Below are 13220 nucleotides of genomic sequence, written 5' to 3' on the forward strand. Positions count from 1 at the left end.
GGCGGCCAGAGGGAGGGCAGGGGGGACTCAAGGCCTGCTTGATACGTCCGCCATTTTGGGCGCTTCGCTGATGGTGTCGGTGAGCGCGTTTCCCGCCTGAGCACAACTAGCGGCGGGTCGTGGGCACCTCCAGGTAATAGGGGTGGGGGAGGCGGCGGAGCAGGCCGTGGCGCTGGGTGCGCGTGACTCGCGGGCAGGCGCGGGGCCTCTCCTCCTGGGCCTCGGCGGCGCGGGGAGGGAGCGTCCCGGCCCCTCTCCCCTCCCCCCCCGGAATTCGCCGCTCCGCGGGCCCGGGAGGCGCGGCGCCGAGTCCTTCCCGGCCGCTCCTCGCCCGCTCCTGTCAGCCCGGGGCCCCGCCGGGCCGGGCGCCGGGGACGGGACGCGACCTAGGCGGCGAAGTTTGCGCCGCGTTCGCGTTCGCGTTCGCGGCCTTACGTGGCGAGCTGGCGGACCGGCGAGGCGCGCCCCTAACCCGGCTCTGGCTCCAGCCTTCCCGCCCGCCCGCCGCGTCGCCCACCGCCCGGCCCGCGTCCGGTTTCCGCTCCCGCTGGGCATCCCGGCCCCGGGCTCCCAGACGACTCCTCCCGGGCCGGGGGCCGTGGGGAGCGCGTCAAGTTGAGGCAGCAACTCGCCGTCCAGAGTCGCGAAGGCTGTTTATTGTTGGACTCCGCTCTCCGGGAAACAAGTTTTGTGGGTTTCTGTTAATTCGCCGCAGAGTCATCGGGATCCACACCAGCCAGTGCCGAGGCTCCCAGTGCCCTTCCCCGCGGCTTTTTCGCTCCAGTGCGGTCGCTGGGCTGGAGACAGTCTCCGATGCCTCCCTGGTGTATTTGAGCCGGGGGGTGGTCCTTCTTGTGACTTGAAGTCCCTCCCTCTTAAAGAAGCCCATTCACTGTTAACTTGGAGGTCTTTCCTGTTGAGGTCCTGCTGGCTGTGATCACAGTTTGGACTTTATTGTAGGTGGACGGGATGGGTCTTTGGATGCGCCTCCGTTGCCCTGACGTTTCAACCGCATGACTTAATGTCAGTTTCCTGGTCCTTAACGTTGTCTCTGTGGGGCTTTGGGTCTGTTTTGATTTAGGGGAGGGGGTGCTTGATAGGCGTTCACTTTCATCCTCGCGGCACTTGTTGACAGGGTGGTGTCCTACTTGATGAATAAGACGTTGATTTTGATTTTGTCCTCAAGGTCATGTTGCAGATAGGCTTCAAGGGGGAAAGGGACTCCAGAGTTCCAACCATCGAAATGCGCCTCAAGTAGCAACGGTGTAAGACCCAGTTAGTGGTGGTGTTTGGGTTTTCCTCACTGTGGAGTGGAGTCACGTCTTGGCCTGACCACTTTTTAGCTCTGTGACCTTGGACAAGTTACCCAGCCTTTTTTTTTTTTTTTTTTTTCCTCTGTAGTATGGGAATAATAAGAAGTGTCTCAGCCATAAGTTTGTCAGGACAGATGCCTTAATACGTGTAAAGCAGCTAGAATCATCTCAGCGGCTGATTAGTAGTTAGGCTAATTAATGGCTATTATTATTAATTTAAATTTGGTTTTTAAATCTGTAGGTACTGTTGGGAAGTCAGATGAGCGTTTAAGCCTTGACTCCTGGTAACTGTCTTTAGAAAGCCCTGTGTAAGAGTCAGTTGGGCTGGACCGGGTGCAGTGGCTCACGCCTGTAATCCCAGCACTTTGGGAGGCGGAGGCAGGCAGATCACCAGGTCAAGGGATGGAGACCATCCTGGCCAACATGGTGAAACCCCGTCTCTACTAAAAATACAAAAATTAGCTGGGGTGTGGTTGTGTGTGCCTGTAGTCCAAGCTACTGTGGAGGCCGAGGCAGGAGAATCTTTGGAACCCGGGAGGCGGAGGTTACAGTGAGCGGAGATTGTGCCACTGCGCTCCAGCCTGGTGACAGAGCGAGACTCGGTCTCAAGAAATTTAAAAAAAAAAAAAAAAAAAAAAGGGGGTGGTTCAGTTGGGCTGAAGAAGTGAACTAGAAGTTCTAACAATTTTTTCAGGATAGGGCTTTTGAACATTCATTCCTTAAGTCATTAATTACTGGAGTAGTAGCACCTCAGAATGTTTAAAGAGGTGGTTAAATACAGAAAAGCCCATCACAAGCTTAAGTTGACCTCTGTTCCTCATGTGCTTTTGCGTATTAGTTTCTGGTGACTGGCCCCCAAATGAGTAGTAATCAGGTTTTCTTAGTGTACTCCTGGTTGTTACTGAAGACTGTAAGGGTACTGTGTATTGCAGTATTCTTCAGCAGAGATAGTTTGGGAAATAGCTGTTATCCTGGAGGGATCCTTTGGAAGGTATTCTCCATTTCAGCATGTCTGGTCAAGGAGTCTGGAACATTTAACAAAATGCAATCCGCTCAGGCAGAAATAAACTCACAGTCCTTTAACACTTGCCTAGTGCTCTTCTCCATGGTACTCAAAACCGTGCATGCCCTTCTGCTGGTATTGCTGTGTTTACTTGGGATTTGGTTTGCTGTATTGGGGATAAATGTGTTTTGATGGATTCAGTCTTAAGTAGAGATCAGTGTCTTGCTGGTGGAACTTACTCAAGGATAGGAAGAAGATTGTTTTGGGTTTAGAAGTCTAGCTTTTGTGTAAAGTACTGTATAGCAAAGTAAAGTAAACCAAAAAAAAGTGCTAGTTTCAGTGAGCTAATTGAGAATTTGAGAATCAGACGATAGCTGAGCAAGAAATGAATAGACGTAACATTGACAGCATGAGGTTGCTTAGCTTTGTAAGATAAGGCTTCGGCCAGGCACGGTTATCCCATCACTTTGGGAGGTCAAGGTGGGCAGATCACCTAAGGTCAGGAGTTCGAGACCAGCCAGGCCAACATGGTGAAACCCTGTCTCTACTTAAAATACAAAAATTAGCTGGGCATTGTGGTGCGCGGCTGTAATCCCAGCTACTTGGGAGGCTGAGGCAGGAGAATCGCTTGAACCTGGGAGGCGGATGTTGCAGTGAGCCCAGATCTCACCACTGTACTCTAGCTTGGGAGACAGAGCAAGAGTCCATCTCAAAAAAAAAAAAAAAAAGATTTTGCATCTATTTGGTACAGAGATAGTGTGCTTATTACAAATAAATGTCTCCCTAAAACAAGTGTCACTTCGGTATTCACTTTGTTTCTGTGATAATTTTCTTCTTCTAGTTCTGTATTTTCAGTATTTGAGAGGCAGCCTGTGTGCTCTGTGTGTGTGTGTGTGTGTGTGTGTGTGTGTAAAATTATACAGTATTTTACTAAGTAAGAATAAATGATAGTGAAAATAAAGCTCTTCTATGTGCTCAACTAAAACTCAGCATTGACTTGGTCCTCAGAAGTCATGATCTGCACCCCAGTATGGGCTGGGTAGTGTTAGCCCAGTACTCGGTGGCTAACAGAAAAAGTGGCTAGGAAAAAAAAGGCTGTACTGAAGAAAAGACCTGGCCTCTTGGCTTAAACAGCTTTCATATTTCTTTCCTTTCTTAACTTTAAATAATTGTTTTTGGTTTACTCTACATCAAGGGTTCTGAATTGGGGTGATTTCCCCCCACCCCCAGGAAACATAATTTCAGTGTCTGGACACATTTTTGCTGTCACACCTCTGGGAGTGTGCAGTGTGCTTCTAGAGGGTAGAGACCAAGGATGCTGCTAAATATCCTACAGTGTCCAGCATGGCCGCCTCGTCCGCCAACAAAATTGTCCAGTTCCAAATAGCAGCACTGCCGAGGTTGAGGAATCTTGCGCTAGATAGACGTGACTGGCCTGCATTAGAGTAATTAGAGATTCTTGAAGACCATGGTTGTGGGACTCCACCTCTGGAATTTTGTGGTGGGATTGAGAATCTTTTTTTAAGAGGCTTCCCAAACAATACTGAAGTGCAGCTGGATTTTGGAACCACTGTTCTAGACCACAGGTTTACGTCTCTGTGAGTTAAGGTTTCCTTTGGGTGATCTGTGAACTTGCTCTTTGCAGTACCTAGATCCTCACTTGGAGATTATTTAGTAGTGGGGAGAGATGGTATACTTACACCACTTTTCAGGTGCCTGAAGACTGAACTTTAGAAGCACTGTTAAATAAATTCAATTTCATAAAACACCTTAGGAAATTTGTTTTCTTAACCTAATGAAAATACATTACCATATTGTGCTGTGAAACTCAAAAAATGCTAGGTATTTAGAGTTTGCTTCTGTGCTGAATCATCTTGCACTACTGGAATCTTTGAGTTTTGTGTCTTTTGCCCTCTTCTTGTCGGACAGTGGTCAGGTCTCTTTTTAGATGCCAGTTTCAACTTTTTAAAACTTACGTTTTGTTTTTGTTTTTGAGTCAGTCTTACTGTGTTGCCCAGGCTGGAGTGCAGTGGCGTGATCTTGGCCTACTGCAGCCTCCACCTCCTGGGTTCAAGCAATTCTCCTGCCTTAGCCTCCTGAGTAGCTGGGACTACCTGTGTGTGTGCCACCACACCAGCTCATTTTTGTATTTTTAGTAGATAGCGGATTTCACCATGTTGGCCAGGCTGGTCTGAACTCCTGACCTCAATTGATCTGCCTGCCTCAGCCACCCAAAGGGCTTGGATTACAGATGTGAGCCATACTGTGCCCAGCTTTTTTGTTTTGTTTTAATAAAGATCTACTCCCAGAGAATTAGCTGTATTGGGGATAAATGTGTTTTGATGGACTCAGTCTTGAGTAGAGATGAGTGTCTTGCTGGTGGAGCTTACTCAAGGATAGGAAGAAGATTGTTTGGGGTTTAGAAGTCTAGCTTTTAGGCCGGGCGCGGTGGCTCAAGCCTGTAATCCCAGCACTTTGGGAGGCCGAGGCGAGTGGATCACGAGGTCAAGAGATCGAGACCATCCTGGTCAACATGGTGAAACCCCGTCTCTACTAAAAATACAAAAAATTAGCTGGGCATGGTGGTGCGTGCCTGTAATCCCAGCTACTCAGGAGGCTGAGGCAGGAGAATTGCCTGAACCCAGGAGGCAGAGGTTGCAGTGAGCTGAGATCGCGCCATTGCACTCTAGCCTGGGTAACAACAGCGAAACTCTGTCTCAAAAAAAAAAAAAAAAAAAAAAAAAAAAAAAAAGTCTAGTTTAAAGTATAGCAAAGCAAAGTAAACAAACAAAAAAAAGTACTAGTTTTACCAGTTCTGCCCTTTGAGGGCAGGAGACAGCCATACGGTATGCTCAACCTTTTAGCACAGTGATCCTGCCCACTAGTAAGTTGGACTCTTTTGTGCCCTAAACACTGATCCTAATAAGGCAGTGTTCTTTTCTCCTGGGGAAATGAGCTGCAATAGTAGAGAGACAAGTGCAGGTCTTTATTGCTCATCTTAAAATTTAGGTTATCTAGTTTACTGAATGGAAAAATGTTAGGAAAACTACAGATTTTTATCAACTGGATGTTAATATCTGGATTTACAAAAGATGATGGAGGCATTTTCTTACTCATCCTGAAATTCGGCCTGTGGCTGTGTTGAGAGCTACCAGCCACCCCATCCACTAATAATATTCATTGATTTGAGCAGCAGATATATTGAGTCCTTACTCTGCTAGGAACTGTATTGGGGATTCACTGATGAACAGGTGCTAAGGACCTGCAGTCTAGAGGGCGAGGCAAACAACCGCAAGAGATGGCAAAGCTGTTCAGAATTGTGTATGCGGTTTGGGGCCTGGGAGGAAAGAGCTTCTGTTTGCTGGTTAGTTGGTTGATTTGTTTAAATTTTGGGTGGTTGAGATTGCCAGAAGTTTTGCAAAAGAATGAAATAGTTCCACTTTGTTACTCATTTATAAGAAATGGTTGCTTCCACTTGCCTCCTTAGTTTGGGGAGTCTTAAAAAGCAGTGCCATTCTTCTCATACTGCAGCTGTTTTGTAAGGACAGATAGGTGTTTATAGCTCCATATCTAGCAGTTACCCAATGACCAAACTTCAGACACTGACTCTGGTTCCAGACCCATCTGAAGCTTGATAGAGGTTTTTGCAAACCATCTTCAGCATTCTTGAAATGGATGGTGCTTCAAGTGGGAATGGGTTTTTTTTTCCTGCTGTGCTGTGGATCTAGGTTGATTGGAGGTTTGTTTTTTGGCCTAGATTTATTTGTCGTGGAAGCTTCCTTTTTTCCTCTCTGCCATCCCCTTTAGTTTTCTTTATGAGGAGGGAGATAGTTGATAGTCAGATCAGTACTCAGTTTATTTCAGGTTTTAAAAGATTGCAGACTGACATCTGGATAGCAGGTGGATTGGCTACGTGGTAAAGAAGCAAGTACAAGGGCATCTGGCAGTATGTGAGAAGGTTTCTTACCTCTGTGCCTAGCTAGGACATTTTCATGTCACACACTGGGCAAAGAGCTGGCTTTACCCTGAGTAGAGGCTGTTTACTACTTCTCAGTTATGGCTGGCTAGTGTTGACCTGTTTTAGATGCATTAGTGAAGACTATACAGTTGACTGAATTTATACAATTAAAGTTCAATAAGTTCTGTACATCTTTTTATGGCTATAAGGAGGTTCTGATTTTGTACTTCACAGCAACTCTGGGGAAAATCAGGGGATTATTAGTTCCAGAATTCCCTTTTTTTTTTTTTTTTTTTTTTTTTTTTTTTGAGACAGAGTCTTGCTCTGTTGCCCAGGCTGGTGTGCGGTAGCACGATCTCGGCTCATTGCAATCTCCATCTCCCAGATTCAAGTGATTCTCCTGCCTCAGCCTCCTGAGTAGCTGGGAGTATAGGCGCCCACTACCACGCCCAACTAACTTTTGTATTTTTAGTAGAGAGGGGGGTTTCACCATGTTGTCCAGTCTGGTCTCAAACTCCTGACCTGATGATCCGTCCGCCTCAGCCTTCCAAAGTGCTGGGATTACAGGTGTGAGCCACCGCAACCCCAGAATTTCTTACAGTGGAAATATATATTGACTTGAACTGGTTTGAATTCTCCAGAGATTGACTACCTTGAAATCTGATGGCCCAAGAAAAGATGAATGAAAGATTGTTTTTAGAAATATTAGAGAGCAGGATTAAAAAGGCTGCAGACTGATGTTGAGTCAGACAGATTTGGAGAAAGCTGTGTGGGACCATTGGTTGGAGCCTTGGGTTTCCTGTACTTGCATGTAAATCTGAACAAAAATTCTGGTGGCAGAGACACACTTTAAGAGAGCTTGACTGAGCACATGTCACACTGAGACCCTAATCAGGGCAGTTTATACTGCCCACCAAGGCATGTCCATGATTGGCTGGTCAGATTGGTTGGACTTTGGTCTTCAGATGGGGCATGGCAGGAGGAACATTGACTAGTCTTGACAATTGACTGGGGCTTCCTTTCATGAGAATTATGGTTTTGGACTGGAACAAAACTTAGAGGTCTTTGATTTTTATAGAAAAATAGACCCAGAAGCAGCAGGGAAATCTCAGCCCCGGTGATTCCTTAGGGTTGTGGTGGTCCCACCAGACCACAGTTTTAAGTGCTGTTTGTTTCAAGAGCAACATCACAGCTGGATTTTACTGAGAATTCAGAATAAATGGTTAACGTCTGGAATTTTATTTTCAGTGGTAGTGTGGGTCAGTTTTTTGTCACTGTGTGGTAGATGAGGGGACAGTGTCTCCTGGTTCTCTTGTGTTGACATAGAGATACACAGGGTTTCTGTTGTCTTTCGACGATGGACGGGTCTCATCTGCCTCTGTTGTCTGCAAGTGAGACCCTGCCCCTTCTGATTAAACAAAACTCTTTGAATGACTGCCCTGATTTCCACCATGGACTTCTTGTTATTACACACTTAGGTGGACTCAACAGCTCTGCATTTGGCACCTATCATAGGTATAGTCTTTGGTAACAAAAGTACAGAAACAACTCCGAGGTGCAGTGAATGATCTCAAGGAGAGAAATGGAGTATTACGGGATCATAGAGAGGCTTTGAGGTCTAACTAGCTGCTCTGGGAAGTACAAGGGTGATGGTGGTTTCACTGGCTGGGAAGTTACAGAGTTAGTGTTTGTATGCACATTTTCTTCCTTCACACTTGGAAGATGCTGTATAAGTTTTAATGTACATAAATGTGATAATATACTCACATTTATGTACATTAAAACAATTTCTGCAGGGGGAGTAAAGCTCATAAATTTGAGATTTGCAGTTTGCTCTCTAACACATCTTAAAAGTTTATCAGGACATTGTAGGGTAATTTGTTTGCTACGGAGTCTCACATTTTATATAGAACCATATTTTCTTTTTTGAGACGGAGTTTTGCTCCCGTTGCCCAGGTTGGAGTGCGGTGGCGCAATCTCGGCTCACTGCAACCTCCTTCTCCTGGGTTCAAGCAATTGTTCTGCTTCAGCTTCTCGAGTAGCTGGGATTACAGGTGCACACCATTGTGCTGGCTAATTTTGTATTTTTAGTAGAGATGGGGTTTCTGCATATTGGCCAGGCTGGTCTCAAACTCCTGACCTCAGGCGATCTGCCTGCCTTGGCCTCCCAAAGTGTTGGGATTACAGGTGTGAGCCACTGCCCAGCCAGAACCATGTTTTTTTCAACATGTATGGATAATCACATACGCCTTGTGAAAGATTAATAAATGTTAACAGATGATTGGGTCTTTGTGATTTTGCATTTAATTTCTACATTATAACCAGACAACCCTATTGAGGGTCTGCAAACGTTTTCTGTAAAGGGCCAGTTAGTACATATTTTAGGCATTGCAGGCTAAATGGTGTCTGCAAGAACTCAACTCTGCTTTTGTAGTGTGAAAGGAGCCATAGCCAATAAATGAAGGTGGCTGTCTTCCAGTGGAACTTTACTTAGAAAAACAGACAGAAAGCTGGATTTGGCTCGTGGATTGTAGTTTGTCGGTGCCTGCTCTAATCTCTTTTGTTTTTGTTTATTTTTTTGAGATAGAGTCCCAAGCTGGAGTGCAGTGTAGCTCACTGCAGCCTTGACCAACCTCAGGCAGGTACTTGAGGCTGAAGGGGTCTTCTCACCTCAGCCTCAAGTAGCTGCGATTGTAGGCACATGCCACCATACCCAGCTAATTTTTTTTTTCTTGTAGAGGCAGGAGCTCCCTGTGTTGCCCAGGCTGGTCTCAAACTCCTGGGCTCAAGCGGTCCTCCCACCTTGTTCTCCCAAAGTGCTGAGATGACAGGCACAAGCTACCACGCCTGGCCTCTAATCTGTTTTTTATTTTTTTTAATTTTTTAAAATTTTATTTATTTATTTTGAGACAGAGTCTCACTCTGTTGCCCAGGCTGGAGTGTAGTAGCGCAATATCGGCTTACTACAATCTCTGCCTCCTAGGTTCAAGCGATTCCCCTGCCTCAGCCTCCTGAGTAGCTGGAACTATAGGTGTGTCCCACCATGCCTGGCTAATTGTATTTTTAGTAGAGATGGGATTTCACTGCATTAGCCAGGATGGTCTCCATCTCCTGACTCCGTGATCCGCCTGCCTTGGTCTCCCAAAGTGCTGGGATTACAGGTGGGAGCCACTGCACCTGGGCTGTTTTTTATTTTAACTTGTAATTGAACTATGTATTCAAAGAGTATATATCAGCATGTGTCCAGATATCATTAAACATTAAAACCGACAATCGTGTACCCACTGCCAGCTTAGGAAATAGACTGTTGCCATACCTTTGGCTCCCTGTGTCCTCTTCTGACCACTTTCCTGTTTCTGACCTCCCCAAGGCAGGTACCTTGCATGTATCATTTTTGTGCTTGACTTTTTGGTGTTGCAGACTATGAATGGATCCTTATATAATGTAACTTTATTTTTGCATGCCTTTAAAGGATGTAAATGGAATCATTTTGTTCTTTTTTTGCCCCCAGGCAACATTGTTTTTGTGATCCATTCAGATATTTGAGTACTTACCAGGTCCTAGACACTGTTCTAGTGCTGGGCATGTTAACAGTAAGGAAAACAGATAAAAAGTCCCTGCTCTCATGAAGCTTACAGTTTGGTAGGGGAAAGACAATGAACAGATAAATGGAAGCTACGGTAGCCGTACGATAATACAAACAGGGAGAAAAGTAAACCTGGGAGGTGGGAGGTGGGGGGTGGCTGCTTGTCTGCAGCTTGAGATGCAGTGGTCAGCCGGAGTAGAGGGATCCAGCCGCAAGGCTGTGGGTGGGAGTCAGGTAGGGGCAGCATTATAGGTAGAGGATCATCAGGACAAGGTGCTGAGGAGGAGGTGTGCCTGCTGTGTTGGCGGGCAGCAGAGAGCCCAGTGTGGCTGGAGCGGGGAGCCTAAGGGAGGGCAGTAGGAGAGTAGGCCAGATGGATGGGGGAGATGGGGAAGGAAGGATAGGTCACTCTGGCCATTGTTAAGATTGTATCTTTTTCTCTGAGTGAGACGGGTGGTCACTTGGTGTTTTGAGCAGAGGTGTGGCATGATCTGGTTTCTAAAGCTCCTCCTGAAGCTGTGTTAAGAATAACTGTCCTGTGCTGCTGGAGGGAGGCTGGAGGCTCTGGCAGTGATCCAGGAGAGCAGTAATGGCAGCTGGGACTGAAGGGGAGCAGGGGTGGGAGTGAGAGAGGTTTGCTTCTGGATCCTTCTTGAAAAGGAAGAGCAGACAGGATTTGCTGGCAGATTGGAGTGGGTGTGAGAGAGGAGTAAAGGATGATACCAGAGATTTTGCTGCTGCTGAGAGTTGCCATGTATAAGGAAAGGGAAGACAATGGGAAGAACAGGTTGTGGAAGTAAGAGCAGGAGTTGGGTTTTGCACATGTTCAGTCTGTGAAGCTGTTAGAGAGCAGATTGGAGATGTGTTGGATTGGGGTGTTTGGAGCTCACGGGAGAGATCCAGGTTGCAGATAGAAATGAGTGTCTTCAGTGTTAAGGTGGCACTTAATGGTCCGCATGTTGAGTGCGAGCACTGAAGGAATGAGGCTCTGTGACAGCCTGGAGGGTGGAAGGAGCAGCTTTGAGCCTCGGGAAAGTGCTGTCATGGAGGATGGAGTGGGAACCTCTGCCAGGGCTGCTGCTGTAAGGTCCCCTGAGATGAGGGCCAAGACTGGTCCCATGACTTTGGCAGCGTGGACTTCATCGACGACCTTGATGAGAGCTGTTCCCACATGGTGGTGCAGGAAAAGCCCGGAAGGGAGCATTCACAAGGATTGAGAGAAGAGGAAGGCAAGTAGAGAGGGCTACATCATGGGATTTGGGATCCTGAGGTGGTGTTGAGATGGGAGAAACCATAGCATTTTTGAAGTGTTGGTGAAATAATTCTCTAGAGGATGAATGACATGATGAATTAGGAGAGGTGACCCTTGCTGGAGCCACATTCTTGGGGAGGCAGCAGGAAATAGGTGGGTGTCCATGTGGAGGGTTGGCATCCATGAGCTCCTCCCTGATGGGAGGAGGGCAAACAGCTAGGGGAGATGGGGTAGTGGGAGCATGTAGATGTTGGCTACTGCTTTTTTTTTTTTTCTTGGTGAAATGGAAGAGTTTTCAGCAGTCAGCGAGAATGAGGGGGAGTTGGGGCTGGTGGGGTGTGAGAAGAGAGGAGGAAGCATGAAATATTCTGTGGGAAAGTAAGAATGTGTGTGAATGAATGGCCTACCTTAGGATAGCAGTCCTCTTGAGTTTCAGTGAAGACAGCACAATTTGTCATTTTTCCTGGAAGAAGAGTAGGCAGTGCTTCATTTAACTGAAGTTGTGGTTTCCCTAAGCAAAAATAGCAAAGCAAGAGAGGGGCCAGGGAGTGATTATGATGATGGGACCTGGTGGCAAAGCCAGGATGGGAAGGTGTGCAGTTGGAGACGTTTGTCCGAATTGGTGCATGTGGTTGTGGTTTATTCCTCTTCATTTCTCTGTTATATTGCAGACTGCATAGGTCTCATTTTCTTCCTTGGCCTGCCATTGGAGAATGTAATTGTTTCTAGTAAGAAGGAATGCTGCCGTAAACTTAAGTGCAGACACGGTTCTCCAAGGTATCAACCACATAGAGAATTGCAGGATAGTCGGACGTGTACATCTTCAACTTTAGTAGATGGTGCAAATTGTTTTCCAAAATGATTGTACCTCTTCGCCTTACTACCAGCACTGTCCTGCATCCTTGCCTGCTCTTGGTATGGTCTGTCTTTAATATTTGCCAGTTTGGTAGGTGTAAACTTACATTTCAGGGTTTTTTTTTTTAAATAATGACAATTTTATTGAGAGATAATTCACATACCGTTTAATGGATCGATGTGAAGCGTACAACTGAATGGATTTTAATATATTCACAGAACTCTGTATCACCACAATCTAACTTTATAACATTTTTATCACCCCTCAACGATAACCAAAAGAACCACCTTGCACCCATAGGACTATTCTGAACATTTTATATTAATAGAATCATACAATATGTGGTCTTTTGTGACCAGCTTCTTTCAACTTAGCATGTTTTTAAGTTCCAGCCATGTTTTAATGTGTATCAGTATCAGTCCTTCATTCTTTTTAGTTGTTGAATAGTATTCTATTGTATGGGTATACCACATATTTTATCCATTCATCAGTTGATGGACGTCTATGTTGTTTCCTGCGAAATAATATATTTGATTTTCATCCTTAGCGTGGTTTCTGGGCATAGAGCTCCTAAAATCTTTGGACTCTCCAAAACGATCAGTGTGTTTTTGTATGCTAATGAGTTGACTGATGGCTAGCAGACCCTAGGTAGGTTTAGGTTGGGGGCTGGTCACTGGAAAGACCTAGCCATGATTAGAGAGTTGAGACTTTCAGCTCCATCCCCAGCCTTCAGTGAGAGAAGGGGCTGAAGGTTGAATTGATTAGCTGCCAGTGTTTTAATCACTTGTGCCCAAGTAATGTCGCTGCCATAAAAACCTAGAAGGACTGGATTCCAGGAGCTTCATGGAATACATGGGAGGTTCGTGGAGGGTGGTGTGCCCCTAGAGGGCGTGGAAGCTCTCAGCCCCTTCCCCCATACCTTGCCCTGTGCATCTCTCCATCTGTATACTTTTTGGTGGTGGTGGTGGTGGTGGTGGTGGTGGTTTTGAGACGGGGTTTCACCATGTTGGCCAGGCTAGTCTTGAATTCCTGACCTAAGGTAATCCTCCCACCTCGACCTCCCATAGAGCTGGGATTACAGGCGTGAGCCACACCTGGCCTCCATCTGTATGCTTTGTAATACTGTTTATAATAAACTGGGAAACTTGTTTCTCTAAGTTCTGTAAGCCACTCTAGCAAATTAATCAAACCCAAGGAGTGGCTTATGGGAACCCAAATTTAGAGTTGGTTGGTGGGAAGCACAGTTACAACA

At 46.1% G+C, this 13220-nt stretch overlaps 1 protein-coding gene across 16 annotated transcripts in view; it reads left to right on the top strand.

The window, feature by feature from the left end:
• The first annotated feature begins 31 nt into the window (after positions 1–31).
• PPP6R3 (protein phosphatase 6 regulatory subunit 3) overlaps positions 32–13220 on the top strand; it is a 154272-nt gene continuing 141083 nt past the window's right edge. For all 16 annotated transcript variants that reach the window (XM_074401784.1, XM_074401791.1, XM_074401789.1 and 13 more), the window contains exon 1: positions 32–133. The gene's annotated coding sequence lies outside the window, so the exon portion shown is untranslated. The remainder of the gene's footprint in view (positions 134–13220) is intronic.

The sequence above is a fragment of the Saimiri boliviensis genome, chromosome 6, assembly GCF_048565385.1.
Source record: "Saimiri boliviensis isolate mSaiBol1 chromosome 6, mSaiBol1.pri, whole genome shotgun sequence".
Lineage (NCBI taxonomy): Eukaryota > Metazoa > Chordata > Mammalia > Primates > Cebidae > Saimiri > Saimiri boliviensis.